Genomic DNA, 19928 nt, shown 5'->3' on the forward strand with positions numbered 1-19928 from the left:
CACACCCCCTGTCCCACCTGGAAGGAAGCAAGCAGGCCTGGCCTTAGGTCCTACCAGGCTGCTGGAGGCTAAGGAACAAGGAGGTTGTTCTGTGCCGGCTGTGCCCCTAGGTTCCAGCTGGCCAGAAAAACCTCTGACTCTGATGGTCCGGCCCCTATTGCCACCCACTGCCCAGCTGTTTTCCTGAAAGTCCTGGCAGGTCGTGCTGGCCTAGTCCAGAGGTAGAGACATCAGCCAGCCATGAATAAGCACAGCCATGGCCGGGCCTGAAGCTGGCTGGCAAAAGGTCCACACTGTTGCCACTGGACTGTTTGCCCTGGGCCCTGGAGCCTGGCCCAGGCACTCCTGCCTCATGGACAGGAGCAATGAGGGCAACCCAGGCAGAGGCAGAGTCTAGGCAAAGGTGAGGCCACGGCCCTGACACACAGGGCCCAATGTGAGAGATCAGAGAGGAGCCCCTTCTGCCCTACCCTGCCAATCCTCAGGGTGTGGGGATCTCGGTTAGACTGCCTCCCCTTGCAACATTATTTTAGTTATTACAGAATAACTACAGTACAGTACAGCACAGGTTGCAAAATATTCAGGAAATAAAATGTGCAGTAAAGGTTGAGGACATGGCCTTATAGTATTCAGGCATCTGTACCTGGTCCTCAGTTGCAGTCACTACGAGCACCTCCTATGCATGTTTGCTGCATTCCCTTTTAAAAGGTGGCCTGGCCACCTCTTGTCTCTCCACCCCCCCTCCCCATGTTACTCTTGTTCCCAGGGACTGGTCTCTGCTCTACCTTTACCCACCCTGCCCCTTTTCTGCCCCTTCTCTCTCCTCTCCCAATAAACACCATGTTGTATGGCATGGCTCCTTCCCACCATTTTTAAATAAATTATAACACCGAGTCTGTGACTCGGTGGCTCTACTGGCACTTCCTCCTGCCTGCCAGCAGGCTGAGGCATTAGGGATCTAACTAGTGGATCACTCCATCCAACACCAGCACGATTGGTGAGCTCCCTCTTCTCCACCCCTGGCCATTTCCCACTAGTGAGGACTCATCTCTTGAGGATGGTTTTTCACCTTTTGGCCTTGTCAAGCCCTGGTATGCGACAACCATGGCTCTCCCGGGCTTGAAGCTCTTGGCTCCTGTTCTTTGCAATGATGACACATGGGACAGCTGTGCTTATTTAATCCAATCCTCTCTGAATTCCTGGGACACTAAGAATTGCAGATTCTTGGATCTTACGTCTCTGCCTCTCTCATGTGTTACCTCTGCAGTCAGATCTGGTCTCAAATACCCCTTAGATACCAATCCAAACGGCCACTTCCTGGTACTCTATATCCCGACATTTTATGGGACCTTTGCAACATTCTGCCAGCAATCCAGTAGGTGGAGGGAGGTGTCACCCTTTCACTCTTCGCTTTCGACGTGTTTGCTTAGTGGCAGGGCCCACCAAAAGGTAATCACTTCTCCTACCCTCAGTAGACCCGCTCTCTTCCACCTGCAGTAAACCTGCTTTCTCATTCACTGATGGCTTTGCCTTCCATCCAGTTACCAACAACTGGGTCTCTGGAGGGGCTAGCCACCTCTGACCATTCCCCTGCGTGTGAGGCTTCCTTTCTTGAGCACAGTCCTCTCCTCCCCTTCTGGTTTTTCTCGAAGTCCTGGTACCAGGTGACTGTGTCTGTCTCAGGCTCAGAGCCCTCAATCCCTGTTCTTGTGTGATGACGTACTAAAACGGCTTGTGCCCCCTCGGTCTGATCCTCCCTGGATCCCTGGGACGCCAGCGTATTCAGGCCTTTGGATCTTCCTTCTCTACCTCGATCGTTGTGCCTCTGCCTCATCCTTGGGAACTGTGCCACACACACCCTCACTCCCTTTGGGATGCCTTCTGGAGACCCACTGACCATTCCTTTCAAATCAAATCTGCCCCCAATATTCCTTGGACCAGACAGTCAGGGAACCAAGAAAGAATTCTCCACTTAACCTTTTCTTTGCTTGTGTCTGTTCTCCCTTTCTAAATGTCCTGGCTAGTCAGAGATGGACACTCCTCAGGGGAGACAGAACAAACTAACTGCTCCTTTTAAAAAATTCTTGTTAAAATGTCACAGGAACTTCACCTCGATTGAGACCCTGCTCCGTTAAGCCTCAGAGGACAAGATCAACTATCATGTCCCCAATTCCAGAAGAATAAGGCTTCACCCTGCAGCCACACTCAGCTCTACTGGATTGGGAACCCTATAGAAGTGGATGCTTTCCAGCAGGCGTTGGTGGCGCACGCCTTTAATCCCAGCACTCGGGAGGCAGAGGCAGGCGGATCTCTGTGAGTTTGAGGTCAGCCTGGTCTACAGAGCCAGTTCCAAGACAGCCTCCAAAACAATACAGAAGAACCCTGTCTGGAGAAACCAAAAAAAAAGTGGATGCTTTCCTTCCCGACCCCTCTCCTCATTCTCCCATCCTCAACAACCACACCATGCCTCAGCAGTTTCTTCTCTATGTATCTCCAACAACACACTCAGAAATCTCTGGTCACGTAGCTAATCAGCTATTGTTACAGGACTAGCAAACAACCAATCAACTATTGTTACAGGACTACCGACTGTCAGCCACAGAGCTGAAGAGGCAAGACTACATGTCCAGGTGGTGAGAGCCAACCAAGAGGTATTCACATCCCCCCAGATTCAGAAAAGGGACTCAAAGAACAGATTTTAATGTAACTCTTTACCATTCCTTTATTAAAAAGGTACTCACTCTACAATGACTGCCCTCAGTAACCAACCACATGTGTCTCCTGGTAAATCGGATAGAAAGAGGGTGTCCGGGTGATCCTTGGTGATGGGAAAGGACCAGGTGCTTTAAGGTTTGTTTATGTAAAGATAAGAGAGCTTAATTGGTGATAAAGAAAAGTTTAAAAGAATGAAACATGTTCCAGATTTCTCTCTCACTATGCTAATTAGTGGAATTCTGATAAACTATTAATTTGGCAGAGTATTACCACTACGCTACCTTTTCTGTAATGTGGATTTCAGTACAAATTACAAACAGTGGGAATGCTGATGTGTCTAAAACTTATCTTTTCACAAACTCAAAAAGTTCTTCTAAGATTCAGGCAGTCGACTTGGATCCGCCTTGAACAGTATCTTGCCAGGTCCAAGAGGTACCAGGAGGCCCCACAGAACCTGGACAGTGGAGTAAAACATACAGCTATTCCTGAACTTGGCCAGCACTCCCAGGTCCTCTAAAGATTGTGACACCCCCCCCAGGTCAGCAAGAAGCAGTCTTAAGGACACAGCATCCTTATCTTCCCGCCTCACTTGCTACCCCTTTCTAGCTCCTCACTTTTTTATAATAAATAAAAGGGAGGAGTGTTAGCATTCAGACATCTGTACCAGCCTGCCCTTAGGGTCCTGATAGGGTGTGTCCTCAGCTGCAGCCACTAAGAACAACTCCTGTGCACATTTGCTACGGTCCCTTTCAAAAGATGGGCCTTGTCCACCTACTCTCCCCCTCCCCCTCCCCTCCCTTTTCCCCTCCCCTCCCTCTCCCTCTCTTTCTCCTTCTTTCCCTCTCCCTCTCCCTCTCCCTCTCTCTCCCGTTACTCTTGTCCCCAGGGACTGGTCTCTACCCCTCTCTCTTGCCCCCCCCCCGCCCTTTTTCTGTCCCTTCTCTCTCCTCTTCCAATAAACCTCCAATGTGAGCCCTGTTATATGGCATGACTCCTTCCCACCATTTTAAAATAAATTATAACACACCTAGCATAAACAAGGCCCTGGGTTCAATACCCAACACCACTTAACTGTGCATGGTGGTACACACTTATAATCCCAGTACTCAGGAGGTAGAAGCAAGAAGCTGAAGAGTTCAGGCCAACCTGGGCTACAAAGAACATTTGAGGTCAGCCTGGGCTCATGAACCCCTGACTCAAAAAGGAAACAAAGGTCATTTTAGAATTTGACACACCTGTGTCTGTGGTTAGGCGCTGCAGCCATCTCCCGAGTGTGCCCTCTGCAGGCCCTGTCTGGCCTACATCCCATGTCTCCCCCGTCTTCCCCACCTCATGCCCTAGGTAACCTACTTGTCCCCAAACCACTGAGCCCTCTGTCCTCTTGACTAATAGATGGACCTGGCCAGGAGAAGCTGAGAAGACAGGAGAGATGGGGTTTATTCCAGGGCCTTCCTCAGCCCAGGCACTGTAGGTGGCAGCGCTAATCCTCCCCAAGGACCTCGGCTCCCTGGCCCAGGTCTGGCAGCATCTCTCATCAGCCTTTTGTTGTCACCTCTTCCTGGTGACAATGGGTTTTTCCCCCACAGTCATGAAAACTGACATTCTTATTTCCTTATCCATTCTTCATGTAAATCTTTGGGGTAAATTCCAGGAAGTAAAATTGCTGGGTCCCTGAAGAGTCACTTTACAGTGTCAAGCCATCACTTTTGATGACTCCATGATGTTCCACGTAAAGGAAACAGCATTGTTTATGCTACGTACCCCATAGCAGGTTGTTTCCAGCCTTTCCTATGGGGCCTCATGGCTAGGGGGATGTCTGTACTCTCCAGTCATCCTGGCTGCCTGCTCTTATTGCACGGGGCCCAGAGAAGGGGCCTGAGGACCTTTGAGGCAGTGTTTGGTGGTTCACTTAAAACATGTCACTCTCAGCCGGGTGGTGGTGTCACATGCCTTTAATCTCAGCACTCAGGGGGCAGAGGAAGATGAATATCTGTGAGTTCGAGGTCAGTCTGGTCTACAAAGTGAGTTCCAGGACAGCTAGAGCTGTTATACAGAGAAACTCTGTCTCCAACCCCGCCCTCCCAATAAAATAAAACAAAATATGTCACTCCTATCTCTACCTCTGTCGTGGCTTTATCTGTAACCTGGCATTTCCCTATGTCCATCATGTTTAGGGTCACCCTGCTCCAGTGTGACCTTATCTTACTTGGTGACAACTGTAAATAACTTACTTCCAAATAAATTCCTGTTCATGGGTCCTGGAAACTGACCTGAACATGAATGTTCACAACCCACCGTATCCTCCAATGAGATCAGGAGAGGATGTTCAGGTGCCTGTGTGGAGGCCCCAGTGCCTCTGAGGGCACACCCCCAGTCAGTCCTGCTGGGACCCTCTGTGTTGGGGACAGTTATGATCCATACATGGCAGTGAAGGAAAAGAGACTCAGAAATTCAGCCATGACCAAAGCCACACAGCTTAAGCTGATACAGGTGAGTGAACTCCATAAGCTGATCCTATAGCACCCCAAGCTGTCCACCAGGACAGGCTGCCTGTGCCCAAAGGAGGTGGCCCCGAGGGACTCCCCAATCTGCTGGAAGAAACGAGAGGCACATGGCAGCAACTGTCCAGGAGGACATTGGATAGCACAGATGCACTGTGCTGGTGTGGGGTGAGCAATGTCTGGAGTCAGGCACTCCACACAGGGTATGACCCTCTCATCTCTCAGCATCTACAGTTTGGAGAGGAGGCCTGCTGCTTCATCTCATCATGGCTACCATGCCCCAGCAGAGATCAAGAGCCTTCCCCAATGCACAAGGGGCAGAAGAAGTTCCAGCCTCAGTTTCTTCATCATTACCAAGGAGTTGGGATAGAGGCCACAGACAGCCTGCTGCAAATTGCCCAGGATGAGCCACCTGCTGGATATCCTAGGTAGTGCAGCAGCCTGCCCCAGGTAGGGCTCATAGCCTACCCTGAGTGACAGGCTCTCAGTTGCCCAGTCCCTATGATCCTTCCAATGCTGCTGGAGGGTTCTGCCCTCATGTACCACAGGCTGTGGTGACAGAATGGTCCAACTGTCTGTGACAGGGAGGGACCCAAAGAAGGGCCAGCCTAGAGGCTAGCTCAATGGCACCTGGTTTGGAAGCCACATGTGCATACCTGAGTCCCAGATCCCATGCTCAGCAGGTACACTCGCACACTGTCACACATGCATGCTCACACCCACATTCTCATAGGCACTGCCTCACATGCTGATACCCACAGATGGATGCATGTATATGCATTCTCCTCGGGTGCTCATGTGTGTGCGGGCGAGCACAGGCACGCGTGCGCACACGCACACACACACAAGAATGTATGCTTACACATACATAACCATCTCCTGCCTCCACTGTATGGAGACCCTCACTCAAGAGCTCCTGAAGAGGGAAGGAAAGACCCAGCTCCCCTTCTCTGGGATCGTCCCACACTTCCTGTAGAGAGGACTGTGACAGGCACTGCTCAGTTTTTCTGACTCCACGCCACATTTGGAAGTTCCTCTGTGTAGTTTCAGTTTATCTACTGTCTCAAGAGTCTTCTAAGATTTATTCATCCTGTTAGCAAGCAGTATCTGTTAGTACTAGCATGCACACAGGTCCCAGGACATTGGTTTCTGTTCAGTGAGCCGGTTGTGTAGCTTTTCCTGGAGAGAAGTCGGCAAAGGTCTATTCATGTCAGATGAGATGCAGAGCACAGACCGAAGGAAAGACTCCACACACATACAGCTTAATGAGCCAGTGTGCTGACTGGAGTCTCTCACAGCAGCTGCCTCACTGAACTGCCCACTCCAGCATGGCACCTCAGGACAGAAAGCTGCACCCCTGTAGCTCTCCCTACAACGTGCAGGCAACTCCACTCCCCAGAAGTTGTTACTACTTACATACAACCCTTGCTTAGGCAGGGCCTCGTGAGTCTTGTGTGTTTCAGGAATTTCCCGTAGGTTTTGTTTACTTCCTGAGCCGTGTGATCCTCTCTCCTCTCTCCAGAAGGGGGTGTTTAAAATTGTAGGGGATCACCACAAAGACCCCCAGCAATGGGGGAGACAACTCTCCCCTGTTGGACACTGACGGCAGTGACCCTCTGGCAGAATCAGATACCGCTTTTTATTCCTTCCCCTGGCCACACCTCAGTGTGGCCAGTAGTCTTAAGCTTTCTTTGCTAGTCTGTTGGGTGTAGAGAGGAATCCATTGTGATCCATGAGAGCGCTTTCCTACAACCGTCATCGGCTGTGAGGTTCCCTGTCCTTGGAGGACAAGTCATGCCCTCTACCCATCTTTCCATCCCTTGTGTGTCCTTAGGTTTTTAGTTCTTTACTGGATACACTCCTTCCCTTGTAAATGACTTCAGGAAGCTTCTAACCCATGCCTGTGCGTTCCATTGCTCAGACCATATAAGCTCTGCAGCACTGTGACTAGACATCTGCCATAAATGACTTAGGAGTGAAAGATTCCTTAGGGCTCTTTGTTTCAGAGTTCAGACCACAATCCTTTGCTTTGAAGATTCTGGTCCAAGGTGAGTTGGAATGTAGAGGGAGTGTGCGGCAGAGGATGCTCACCTCTTGGCCAACCAGAAGCAGAGAGAGCAATCCCGAGGGACCTGGGGTGAGATACACTCCCAAAGGCATCACCCAGTGACTTGCTTCCTCTAGACAGGCCCCGCCACCTAAAGTTTCCAGCCTTCCAGCTGAGCATCAAGGATTCAACCTACCAGCCTTCTGGGAAGACACTTCACACCCAAGCTGTAAAGCATAGTTTTTTGTTTGTTTTTTTAGCCCTGACTGGCCTGAAACTCACAGAGATCAGCCTGCCTCTGCCTACCTGGTGTTGAGATTAAAGGTTGTGCCACTATGCGTGGTCTGGTTTTGTTGTTTTGAGACAGGGGCTCATGTAGTCCAGGTTGGCCTTGAACTTGCTGCACAGCCAAGGCTGTCCTTGAATTCCTGATCCTCCTGCTCTCACCTCCAGCATGCTGGGATGGCAGGCCCAGGCCACCACACCCAGCTCTCCCACCAGCTGTGCTTTGTATCTTGTTAAAGAGTCTTTCAGGCAGGTGAGCTGGTTCGGAGGGTAAAGGCATTGCCACCAAGCCTAAGACCTGGGTTTGATCCTAGGACCCACATCGTGGAAGAGAACGGACTCCTGGAAGCTGCCGTCAGTGTGTGTGCTATGGCTTATGCACACACACAAAATCAGTAAATAGTTTTGGAAAGAGAGATCATGCTTCATCCCTGAGTCACGCATATCACAGGGCTTTCCCCAAAAGTTCCATGCCTTTGTTTAGTTTGAAACTGTCCTGCAGGGCATGTAGGCCATCCCTCCTGGCCTTTACTGGTTCCTTCCTTCTCTCTCTGTCACATCTTATGTCACATTTCCTCCTCTGAGTCCTCATCCCTAATCCATTGCAGAACCATCAAGGTCCAAGGCCTGACCCTGCCTTTCTACATGAACAACAACGACCAAAGACAACATCTAGGCTCAGCCCCAACCTGGTGCCTCTGTCCCAACCTGGTGCCTCTGTCCCATGAGTCCATTTCCTAGCCTGGAACACCTGTCTGCTAGCACGTTCCAATTCAGTGGAGCACAGCTGTCACTTGTGAGATGATGCCTGCTGTGGAAGGGTATGCAATTGAAGCTGACCGCACACAGGGCTCTGGGTGGGTGGGTGGAGCAAGGCGCTCATTCTCTGAGCCTCCTGCAGAATGGTTGATGGGATTCCACAGGATGCCTAGGAAAGCCTGGGCCTGAGGGAACCGATAGCCATCCCCAGCGAGATGGAGAATCCTTCCAGTGCCTCCTAGGTGAAGCCAGAGCTAAAGGCACCCTCTGAACTCAGAGAAAACATTAGGTGTGTGCAGAATGCTGGGACTGTGATGCTTCACTGACCTGTACTCCTCACCTGTATAGAGCAGGACACTGGGGCCCAGAGAAGGTGGTGGACTTGCTCAGTGTGACACAGCAGGAACAGAAAAATTCCTGCAGATCATGCCCTCTGAGTGTTGGTACAGTATTGCATAGGAGACTTATGCTGGGTTGATCTGCTCACAGTTAGTCACACCATCCTTACTGGCAACAGGATTGAGAATGCTTCAATCAGCCACATGAGCATACTTGGGACTTCATCGCTGTCTGTGTTTGCAAGCTTGGGGCCTGCCAAGCTGTGGAAGTCTTTGGAAAGGTCACAAAGCAGGGAACAGGGATGGTCAGGCACCTGAGGAGCCTCAGGTGACAGACAGCTGCAAAACCAGTCTCTACAGCCTGCAGCTGAGGAAGAGAACTTTGCCAACAGCCTGGTGAGCTTGGAAGCAGACACTCCAGTAGCCAAGCCTGCAGTGAAAACTCAACCCAATAGTTCCTATGTCTACCTCCTTGAACAGCAGACCTGAGATGGATGACTCTGGACCCTCAAAGGCGCCTAGATGATGTCTATGTGTTGTCCTGAACTTCTGCATTTGAGGGTCCATTTGCAGCACACTTAACCCTGGATGCTCCTAACCCAAGAGCAATTGTCCTGCTGTATCACCATCCTGCGCTTACATCATCATCCTGTGCTTACATCATCATCCTGAGCTATATCACCATCCTGTGCCTACATCACCATCCTGTGCTTACATCATCATCCTGCGCTTACATCATCATCCTGTGCTTACATCACCATCCTGCGCTTACATCATTATCCTTGGCTTTCTCCTTCACAGATACACATCTACTTACCAAGCACGGAGGCCATGCAGATGCCAGGTACCATGGATTCCCTTCACTGAAAGAATCCCTGACTTCTAACGGCAGTTTTAAGTACTCTGCTTCCAGCCTCCCTTGTTAGCAGGCTGTGATGCAATTGTTGCGGTCACTTCCCAGGCTTTTTATGGCTGGGTCACTAAGTCCTGTGAATTTGAACCAATCTTCCCAGGCCCTCTATCTAAGGAGTCTTCCTGTCTTGTCAGGGTGAGGGGCTGGATCCAGGCTCTTGGGCTGGATGCTGTTCTGTGGTGACTGCTCTAAAGGTCTTAGAGATGAGCAGGCTACCTGAGACCTCTGCCTGCTGTGGGCAGGTCCCATTGCCATCAGAGACAAAGCAAGGGATCTCTTCACAGAGTGAAGGCACACCCTCAAGACAGAGCAAGGACTTCTGGAAAAGTCACAGTGCCGATAGCTTTACCAGAGGGAATGGTATTCATGACAAGTGGGGGAGGGGCTTACTCATTTTCTTCCTCAAATGTGTGGTGAGAACAGGTAAGTGTGTAAGACTGATCATGTGAAGATGCTCTTTTAGTGAAGCAGAGAGCAATTAGCAATCATCTTGGTCCACCATGCTATTGTCATCCAGTTTCTGAATGTCCTTGTGACCTTCTTGTTTGAGAAGTTTGCATGGTGCTCTGCTGACAATTCGTCATTGTCCATGTCAAGCCACCATGAGAAGTAAATTTGCCTCTTTTTTGTTTTTGTTTTTGTTTTTATGAGACAGGGTTTCTCTGTATTGTTTTGGAGGCTGTCGGTCCAGCCCGGCCTCGGACTCACAGAGATCCGCCTGCCTTTGTCTCCCGAGTGCTGGGATTAAAGGCGTGTGCCACCACCGCCCGGCTAATTTGCCTCTTTTTTAATTTCTTATTTTCTGAAACAGGGTCTCACTATGTAGCCCTTGCTGGCCTGGAACTCACTATGTAGACCAAACTAGCATGGAACTCACAGAGATCTACCTGCCTCTGCTTCCTGAGTGCTGGGATTGCAGGCATGAGCCACCACACCTGGCTGAATCTGCCCCCTGTTTTTCCTGTGCCTAGCTAGACTAATTCAGTGCTAGATGGTTTCATGGACAGATTTAAACAAAATCCAACAACTAACAGGCCCTCAGTACCTGGAGGTGTGGGGGGAGTTCCACTCCAGGCCTCTCTGACAGTGACTATGAGCTCAGACCTCCCGGGTAGAAATCGACCATCGTCAAGGCCTCCACCAGTTCCTGGGAGCCTGCTGCTTCTCATATTCCCTGTTGCCATGGCAACAGCAGACAATGGTTTCTGTGGAGTTGGGTTCTATAAATAATTTCTCGATGGGCCAGGGTGATGTGAGTGAGGCAGGCTCTGCTGGCAGGTTCCTGGTGGCCGCTGCCACCACAGGGAAGAAGCGGAAGTGGGGTCTTGGCCTCAGAGATTAGCTCTGGCTCTGCCCTGACTGGCTGGGCCTTTTCTTCCTGAAGCAGCTAGAGTCAGTTCTCAGGGATACAGCTGACAGATCAGTGGCGGCCTCCTGGAGCAGTGCATGGGTGCTGCAGCCCAACCTGGAGGCTCAATGTGCTGACCTTCCTGTGGCTCAGCGCAAGCTCAGGAATGTTCTGGACTGTAAAGGGCACCTGGGGAATCAGATCCAGGGAGATGAGGGCAGAGCTGCCTAGAGCCGAGTCTGAGAGCAAAGGGGGGAACAGCTGGAGGCTCAGAGAAAGGGAGGAGAAGCTGGGGAAACGCAGAAAAAGAAGGTCTCCAGGTAGAGTGCTTGCTCAACAAACACAAAGGCCTGGGTTCCATCCCCAGCAGCACACAGATGTGGTGGCACACACCATATCCTAGCATGAGGGGGGACAAGACAGAGGGATCAGAAGCTCAAGGTCATCCTCTAATACACAGTTTGGCCCCATCTCAAAAATAAATAAGTAAATAAATAAAAATACAAGGCAAGAGATTAGAGAGATGGCTCAGTGGTTAAAAGCACTGGTTCTTGAGCCAGGCAGCGGTGGCTCACACCTTTAGTCCTAGCACTTCGAAGGCAGAGACAGATGGATCTCTATGAGTCCATTTACAAAGCTAGTCTAGGACAGCCAAGGTACATAAAGAAACCCTGTCTAGCTGGGCAGTGGTGGTACATGCCTTTAATCCCAGCACTCGGGAGACAGAGACAGGCAGATCTCTTGCGAGTTCAAGACCAGTCTGGTCTATAAAGTGTGTTCCAGGACAGCCAGGGCTACACAGAGAAATCCTGTCTAAGACAAAACAAACACAAACAAACAAAAAAGATCACTGGCTGTTCTACCAGAGAACCTGAGTTCAATTCCCAGCAAGTACACACACAGTAACTCACAAATGTCTGTAACTCCAGTTCCAGGGAATCCGATGTCCTCTTCTGGGCTCTGTGGACACAGGACATACATGTGGTATACAGACATACATGCAGACAAAACACCCACACACATGTAAAAGAAAATAAGGCAAGACCTGCATATTTCTCATATACTAAGTGAAGGTAAATCACCAAGGTTTGGCCTGAACACCTACTGTCTCTGCTTGGGCAGGTGAGTGTGGCTACATCAACACTGACCCCTGAGAAGGTCAAATGTCAAGTGTCATAAGGTCAAATGTTAAGTGTCATAAGTTACTCACGGCTGCTAACCGAGGAAACATCCCTTCTTTAAGCAGCAGACTCAGCCTGGGCACTGCTCTTGATTTTGACTTCAAAGGTTTTTGTGTCTTGAGAAGGGACTCTGACACTACTGGGGTCACTTGGATGTCAGCTTGGTGACAGGGGTCTTGTTAGCCAAGCACTCAGAAGACCCAGACGGCAGAGATGACTCTAACTTTGGGGTGTCTGTGGCTGGCGGATCTCTATGAATCCTGGGTTTTCCCTCCGTTGGTGTTTCCCAAATATCAGGGATGTTTTCTTTTTCTTTTTTGGTTCTTTGAGACAGGGTTTATCTGTATTGTTTTGGACCCCTGTCCTGGAACTCGCTCGGTAGGCCAGGCTGGCCTCGAACTCACAGAGTTCCCAAGTGCTGGGATTAAAGGCGTGCACCACCAACGCCCAGCTAGGGATGTTTTCTTAAAACAGCAACGGATGTCTCAGTAAGTAACAGTACTTGCTGTGTCATCCCAATGACCCGAGTTTGATCCTCAGGTCCTATGGTAGAAAGACAGCTAAGTCTCCAAAGTTATCCTCTGACATCTGAATGAGAGAAGAAATAAAAAAGGACATGACTCCTCCTAAGCATGGGGGAGGAGAAGGTATATTATAGCTATGATGGAAAGCACAACCAGAGTGAACATGACCCCGAGCCAAACCACGGGAGGACAGGAAAAGAGGAGGGGGAGACACAGCAGACCCAGAGACTGGTCTTCCAAAATGGCTGGATTATATACGGAAGGGCAGCCCAGCCCCCAGGCTGGAGAAGTTTAGGGTAGGGGGCGGGATATACCAGCCATATCCTGTAACGGGTAGGGGTTGAGGGATGCTGGGAGAACCTGGCAGCCAGGTCCGTTTGGGTATGCTAAATAGTTACCTCAGTTAGCCATCTGTCCCTGGTTTGAAACCTAACAACCTAAAAATGTACACCATGGCACACATGTACCCATGCTCACTTACCATGCACACATACCCACAATGAAGACAATAAGTAAAAATCAGTGTGGTGGCACACAGCTGTAATCCCTGAGGCAGAAGGATCAGGAGTTCAAGGTTTCAGATACATAATGAGTCTGAGGACAGTCTGGGCTACATGAGGCCCTGCTTCAAGAAAAAAAAAAAAACATAACAAAACAAAATCACAACAAAAACTAAAACAAGAAAACCCCCTTCCAGTACCAAGTTTCAACTGGGGGTTCAGGAGGCTGTATTCAACTTGCGGGCTGGGAGGCAGCCAGGCTAGAGAACTCCCTGCTAGGCCCACATGCCCGGTGCTAGATAGAAATGTGCATACAAATTTGGAATTGAGATGCAAAAAGGTCAGATGAGGCCATGAGGTAGGTCCCTCAGGATGAGATTTGTGCCCTTGTAACAGAAGACACCAGGGGGCGCTCTCTCCTTCTCTTCCTCTGGAATGTATGTGAAGGTAGACATAAATACTCCAAGAAGGTCCTTACCAACCTGTGCAAGCTGCCCCTGCTGAAGGCCGACAAACCCAGCCTGGAAAGCTGGGTCTGGATGGGCTGACTGAGTTGGCTCTATGTGGCATTGAAGGATGGGTCTTAAGAGGGGATGTCCCAGTCACCAGGTCTGGAGTGGTTTCTTTGGCAGCAATCACAATAAAAACGGCAGAGGAGCAAGGGAGGAGCGGCCTCTCCATCAGAGCCGTGCTTTCTGAAAATGAGAAACAACAAGAGGCAGAAGAGGGATCGGCACTGAGGCTCCCACCGTGCCGGAGCCAGAGCGGGACCGGCACCCGAGGATGAGAAACCTCAGGAGGCGCGAGAGAACAGCTAAGTGTCTGAGAGGGGTAAAGCCATGAAGGGCTCCCCGACTCTCTCCAGCCTGCTCTCTACTCAGCCAGAACCCAGGGCATGCAGTGTCCCCATTCCTGAACCAGAGCCCAAGGCATGCAGTGTCCCCATTCCTGAAACAGAGCCCAGGACATGCAGTGTCCCCATTCCTGAACCAGAGCCCAGGACATGCAGTGTCCCCATTCCTGAACCAGAGCCCAGGGCATGCAGTGGCCTCTATTCCTGAACCAGAGTCCAGGGCATGCAGTGTCCCCATTCCTAAACCAGAACCCAGGGCATGCAGTGTCCCCATTCCTGAACCAGAGCCCAGGACATGCAGTGTCCCCATTCCTGAACCAGAGCCCAGGGCATGCAGTGGCCTCTATTCCTGAACCAGAGCCCAGGGCATGCAGTGGCCTCTATTCCTGAACCAGAGTCCAGGGCATGCAGTGTCCCCATTCCTAAACCAGAACCCAGGGCATGCAGTGTCCCCATTCCTGAACCAGAGTCCAGGGCATGCAGTGTCCCCATTCCTGAACCAGAGCCCAGGACATGCAGTGTCCCCATTCCTGAACCAGAACCCAGGGCATGCAGTGTCCCCATTCCTAAACCAGAGTCCAGGACATGCAGTGGCCCCATTCCTGAACCAGAGCCCAGAACATGCAGTGTCCCCATTCCTGAACCAGAGCCCAGGGAATGCAGTGTCCCCATTCCTGAACCAGTGCTGGCCTTTGGTAGATGTCACTCTGGGGATGTGGCTCTGAGAGGGACTTTGTTTTTGTTTTAACAAATGGGATTACTAGTGTATGTGTAATACATGTGGATGGGTAAGCATGTGTGCCATAATGTTTGTGTGGACGTCAGAGGCAACTTGTGGGAGTCAGTCCGGGCCTGCCACCATTTGGGTTCCATGGATCAAACTCAAATGGTCAGGCCTGGCAGTGAGTACCTTTAGCAGCAGAGCAAATCTGCCAACATTAAAACAAAAGCAACAAATAAAAACACAAAAACCATGAGCACCCTCAGTAGCCCAGGCTGGCCTTGAACTCGCACCAATCCTGAAGCGGCCTCCCAAGTGTTGGGGTGATAGGTTTGCACCGCCACGCCTGGCTTGAGCTCCCTTCTTGCAGCGGTACATTGGGTCACTCATCCAGCTCTACTCCAATCATCTTCGTCTCCTGGCTCTAGCTTAGTAACCACTGGACATGGACACACCCTTGTGAATTTCTTTTATAATCTCTAATAGCTTTCCTCCTATACAATCAGGTTTTTTAAATGTATGCATTTTATTTCATGCGCATCGACGGTTTTGCCTGAATTTATGTTTGTATGAGAGTGTGGGTCCCTTTGAACTGGAGGGACAGTTTCAAGCTGCCATGTGGGTACTGGGAATTGGACCTGGGTCCTCTGGAAGAGTAGTCAGTGCTCTTAACCACAGAGCCATCTCTCTAGCCCCACAATCAAGTTTTTAAGGTGTGTGTGTGTGTGTGTGTGTGTGTGTGTGTGTGTGTAGGGCAGAGGTCAAGGTTGGGTGTCTTCCTCAATCCCTCCCCACCTTGTTTTATGAGACTGATTTGACTAGGCCTGGCAGCAGCTGGAGATCCTCCTGTCTCCACCATCAGAGTGCTTCTGGGGATCTGATAGCTGATTCTCACACTTGCGTAGCAAGTGCCTTGCCAACTGAGTCAGCTCTCCAGTCCTCTTTTGTGTCTCTTTTGGCAGTGCTTTGGGCAGATAACCCTGCCTCCCTACACCATCTTGTCAGGCTCTGGTATCAGGGAACACTGGCCTCAGGGGATAAGTTGAGAATGGCCCTTCTTTTCTGGATCCTGGGAGGAAAGATCTGTGGCTGAGATGTATGTTGTTAGGAGCTGTGAGCCTTGAAGGCTCTGGGCTTCCTGTGGGAAGACTTCACGTTACCAGTCCGCTCCACTACTGACTGTAGGACTGTAGGCTTCTCAGGCTTGCTTGCTTTTTTTTTTTTTCATTCCAATCCCAGTTACTCCTCCCTTCTCTCCTCAGGCTCTCCTCTCCTTCCCCCCATCTCACCTCCCATCTGCTCCTCAGAGAAGGTAACACCTTCCCTAGGATGTCAACTAAGTCCGTTCCATCACCTCACTGAGGCAGGACTAAGGCTCCCCCACCTCATGTCTAGGCTGAGCAAGGTATCTCTCCATAGAGAATGGGCTCCACAAAGTCAGTTTATGCATTATAGTTAGATCCTGGTCCCACTGCCAGTGACTTCATATTCATCCCACTCATACACTGTCACCTGTATTCAAGGATCCTAGTTCAGTCCTATCAGGCTTGCTTGCTTTATCAGGGGATTTGGGCAGGCTCTACTTGTGAGTGTCTCCCCATTCCTCTGCCACTGTCTGCTGAGGAACAGTCCGCCCTCACCTTCTGCTTTCTACTTCTGTGCCTCCCACTACTCCCTTGGAATCCCTCTCTTCTTCCCCTCTCCTCAAATTGACTTTATTGTCTGTACCCTCAGAGCTACAAATAACAGGTCAGTTTGTTCAGAAATGATCTGAGCATGTAGCCATGGACCACCCCCAGCACTCATAAACAGGACATGGTGGTATATGACTGTAATCCAGGCACACAGGAGGTAGCAGCAGGAGGATCAGAAGCTCACGGTCATCCTCAGTTGCATAGTTGGTTTGAGGCTACTGTAGGCTTATATGTAACTGCCTCCAACAAACAAAACCATATCCATACAAAAATGGCTTACTATACTAGCAGAGACTCTTTACTGGATTTCAGAAGCAGCCCAGACACAGGCTGTCCCAGGCCAGAATAGGCTCATTAGGGCATTGATACCGCTGTTAGCCCACATTCTTCTCCACATGGTGGCATAATAACTGCCACATACGCATACACATGAATGTCCGAGAAGAGGAGGTGTCTCTTTCTCTGCATCCACTAGGATGCAAGTTCCCCCAGCATTCCCTGCACCATGTGGACTCCCTTAGGTTCTGTTGAGAAGGAGGGGTCAGCAAACACACAGCTCTCAGATACTGGATGAGGAAGCCAGCCTGGCTAGCTGAAGTGTGGTAGAGCCTGAGGCAGCAGGCTCAATGTGGCTTAATCTGGATTGTCCCACCTGACCCTCTCAGGCTCTGGGCAGCTTGACAGAAAAACTAAAAGTTGTGGTGTGCTTAAATGCACTGAACACCTGATTTTCTGGAGTGGGCAGGTTGATGTGAGCTGTGATTGAAGATCTGTGGTCCTTTGGATATATTGGTTGGTTCCAGGCTCCTAGTGTGGACCGGCAAACAGAGAGTTGGATGGATGCAGTTGGCTCTCAGGAACCCTACCAGCAAGCTACTGCAGCCCTGGCCAAGTCACTGTCTTCTGAACTGAGGGAGTAGGACATCCTGGCTAGGAATGACTGAGGAATTGAGGGATTGCTTCAAGCATACGAGAAGCTGAAAACTCTTCCGAATGCCAGGCACTCACAAATGCTGTCTCTATCCCACAACCATCTGTGATAGGAGAGAAAACTGGAGTCAGAGAGGTCACGGTGCACAGTGACACATGGAGTGAGGGCCCAGATCCAAGTCTGCAGATGTCCAGAGCCTGAATGACTTACTCATGGGCACATAGCCGTCCAATTGGAGAGCTGGCATGAAGATTGGCCCATCTGATTCACAGTAAAGTCTGAATGTTTCTCTGTAAAATGGGGTGGAGATTCCTGAAGGAGTCCCTTTTTCTCCTTCCAGGGTGGTGGTTCCTAAGGCTACTCAACCTAGAAGTTCTGTGTTTCCCTTGGCAGGAAAACAGAAAGTAGATACCAAGGGGAAGGAGCTGGTGCTAAGATGGCAGTGTCCTGGTCCCTTGCATCACCTGTGTGATGTGTGTTCTGCCTCGATTTCACTTACAGCTTCAATTTGCCGAACTAAAAAAAAAAAAACAGATGGATGGGCATTGGTGGCACATGCCTTTAGTCCCAGCACTTCTGAGGCAGAGGCAGGCGGATCTCTGTGAGTTTGAGGCAAGCCTGGTCTAAAAAGTGAGTTCCAGGACAGCTGGGGCTGTTACACAGAGAAACCCCATCTCAAAAAACAAAACAAACAAATTACCAGATGGCCTGACAATTGTGGCGCATTTGGGAGGTAGAGGCCAGCCTGGTCTACAGAGTGAGTTCCAGGACAGCCAGGGCTACAGAGAAACCCTGTTTTGAAAACCCAAAAGAAGAAAAGAAAAAAAGACTAGGCCAGGGCTGGAGAGACGGCTCAATGGTTAAGAGCACTTGCTGCTCTTCCAGAGGACCTGGGGTTCAATTCCCAACACCTACATGGCCACTCACAACCATCTTTAACTCCAGTCCCAGGGGATCTGATACCCTCTTCTGACCTCCTTAGGCATCAGGCACGTATATGGTACACAGACATACATGCATAAACACATAAGCTCCTCTCTAAGGATTTGGCTTTTTGTTTGTCTTTTCCAAAGCTGTCACACAGCTTGGATGTTCTAGGTTGGTGCCTTCATGTGATCACAGGAGTTCCTTTTTTCTGTCTGGAAGTTTACTGACCCTCTAGTCTTGTTCTGCAGCAAGGCTACCATGGTCTCTGGTCCATGTGACACATCAGGGTGGTTTGCTGGGTCACAGGCATCTGCATGTAGTCTAGGAGGTCAGACCTAGATATTTCTGTAAAGCCCTGTTATTTCATTGTTATTAACTGTTCTTTAAGGTGCACACAGGGCACTGCATCTTTCTTAGTGTATAAGTGAAGTGTTTACTTTTTAAATAATATTTACTTTTATGTTCATGGGTATTTTGCCTGCATGTACATACAGTATCCTTGGAGGTCAGAAGAGGGCACTGGGTCCCCTGGGACTGGAGTTACAGATTGTTGTTAGCTACCATGTGGATGCTGGAAATCGAACCTGCATCTTCCCGATGAGCAGTTGGTGCTCTTAACTGATGAGCCGTCTCTTTAATCCCAGAGATATATTTTCTGTGAATTTCATTTCAAAATATTAAAGCATCATCCTGAAGAATTCTTTTTGGTTGTGAGCCTAGCCTTTAACCTCTGAGCCATCTCTCCAGCCCCATCCTGAAGAATTTTTAAAAATCATGGTGGGGTAAGAGGGTTAGGCAGATGGTTCGTTGGTTAAGAGCACTTGTTGCTCTTCCAGGGTACCCAAGTTCAATTCCAAGCACCCACACTGAGTGGTCCACAACCACCTGTAACTGCAACTACAGAGGGATTCCACACCTCTGGTCTCTGCAGGCATTTGTACTCACATGCACATATGTATGTATACACATAATTAAAAGTAATAATAATAGATCTTTTGTTTGTTTGTTTGAGGCAGGGTCTCTCTACATAGCCCTTGCTGTCCTGGAACTCACTGTGTAGATCAGGCTGGCCTCAAATCACAGAGATCCACCTACCTCTGTCTCCTAAGTGCTGGGATTAAATATGGACAACTCTATGCTAGGCAAAAATATAAATACATAAATAAATCTTTTTTAAAAAGCCACTAGACAAAGGGATAGAGAGATGGTTCAGTGGTTAAGAACACTGATTGCTACTCCAGAGAATCCAGGTTCAATTCCCAGCACCCATATATATGATGACTTACAACTGTCTGTAACTCCAGTCCCAGAGGATCAGGTGCTCATTTTTGGCCTCTGAAGCCCTGCACATAAGTGCTGCATGGACATACCTACATGCAGGCCAAGTAGTCATACACATAAGTTTTGAAAAGACACTTGGGAGCCAGTGAGATAGCTCAGCAGGTAAAGGCACTTGCTACCAAGCCTGATAATCTGAGTTTCAGTTTGATCTTTGGGAACCACATGGTAAGAGACTCCCCCTCCTCTCTCTCCCTCCCCCCTCTAAATAAATGCCATTTTAAAAAGTTTTAATGCCATTGGGTCAATGTGTTTGTAGGAGCTGTTGAGACAGGTAATTTAATTCCTTCCAGCTTTCAAAAAATAAACTGGATCACAAAAACAAACAAACATTTTCCTTGACTCCAATAGAG

The 19928-nt window shown here is 49.7% G+C and overlaps 1 long non-coding RNA gene across 2 annotated transcripts in view; it reads right to left on the bottom strand.

The window, feature by feature from the left end:
* LOC121136616 overlaps positions 1-10740 on the bottom strand; it is a 33856-nt gene extending 23116 nt beyond the window's left edge. For both annotated transcript variants that reach the window (XR_005873659.1, XR_005873658.1), the window contains exon 1: positions 10604-10740. This is a non-coding gene — a long non-coding RNA (uncharacterized LOC121136616). The remainder of the gene's footprint in view (positions 1-10603) is intronic.
* Between the last annotated feature and the right edge of the window lie 9188 nt (positions 10741-19928).

The sequence above is a fragment of the Mesocricetus auratus genome, unplaced genomic scaffold (genome assembly GCF_017639785.1).
Source record: "Mesocricetus auratus isolate SY011 unplaced genomic scaffold, BCM_Maur_2.0 Super-Scaffold_6723, whole genome shotgun sequence".
NCBI classification, from domain to species: Eukaryota; Metazoa; Chordata; class Mammalia; order Rodentia; family Cricetidae; genus Mesocricetus; species Mesocricetus auratus.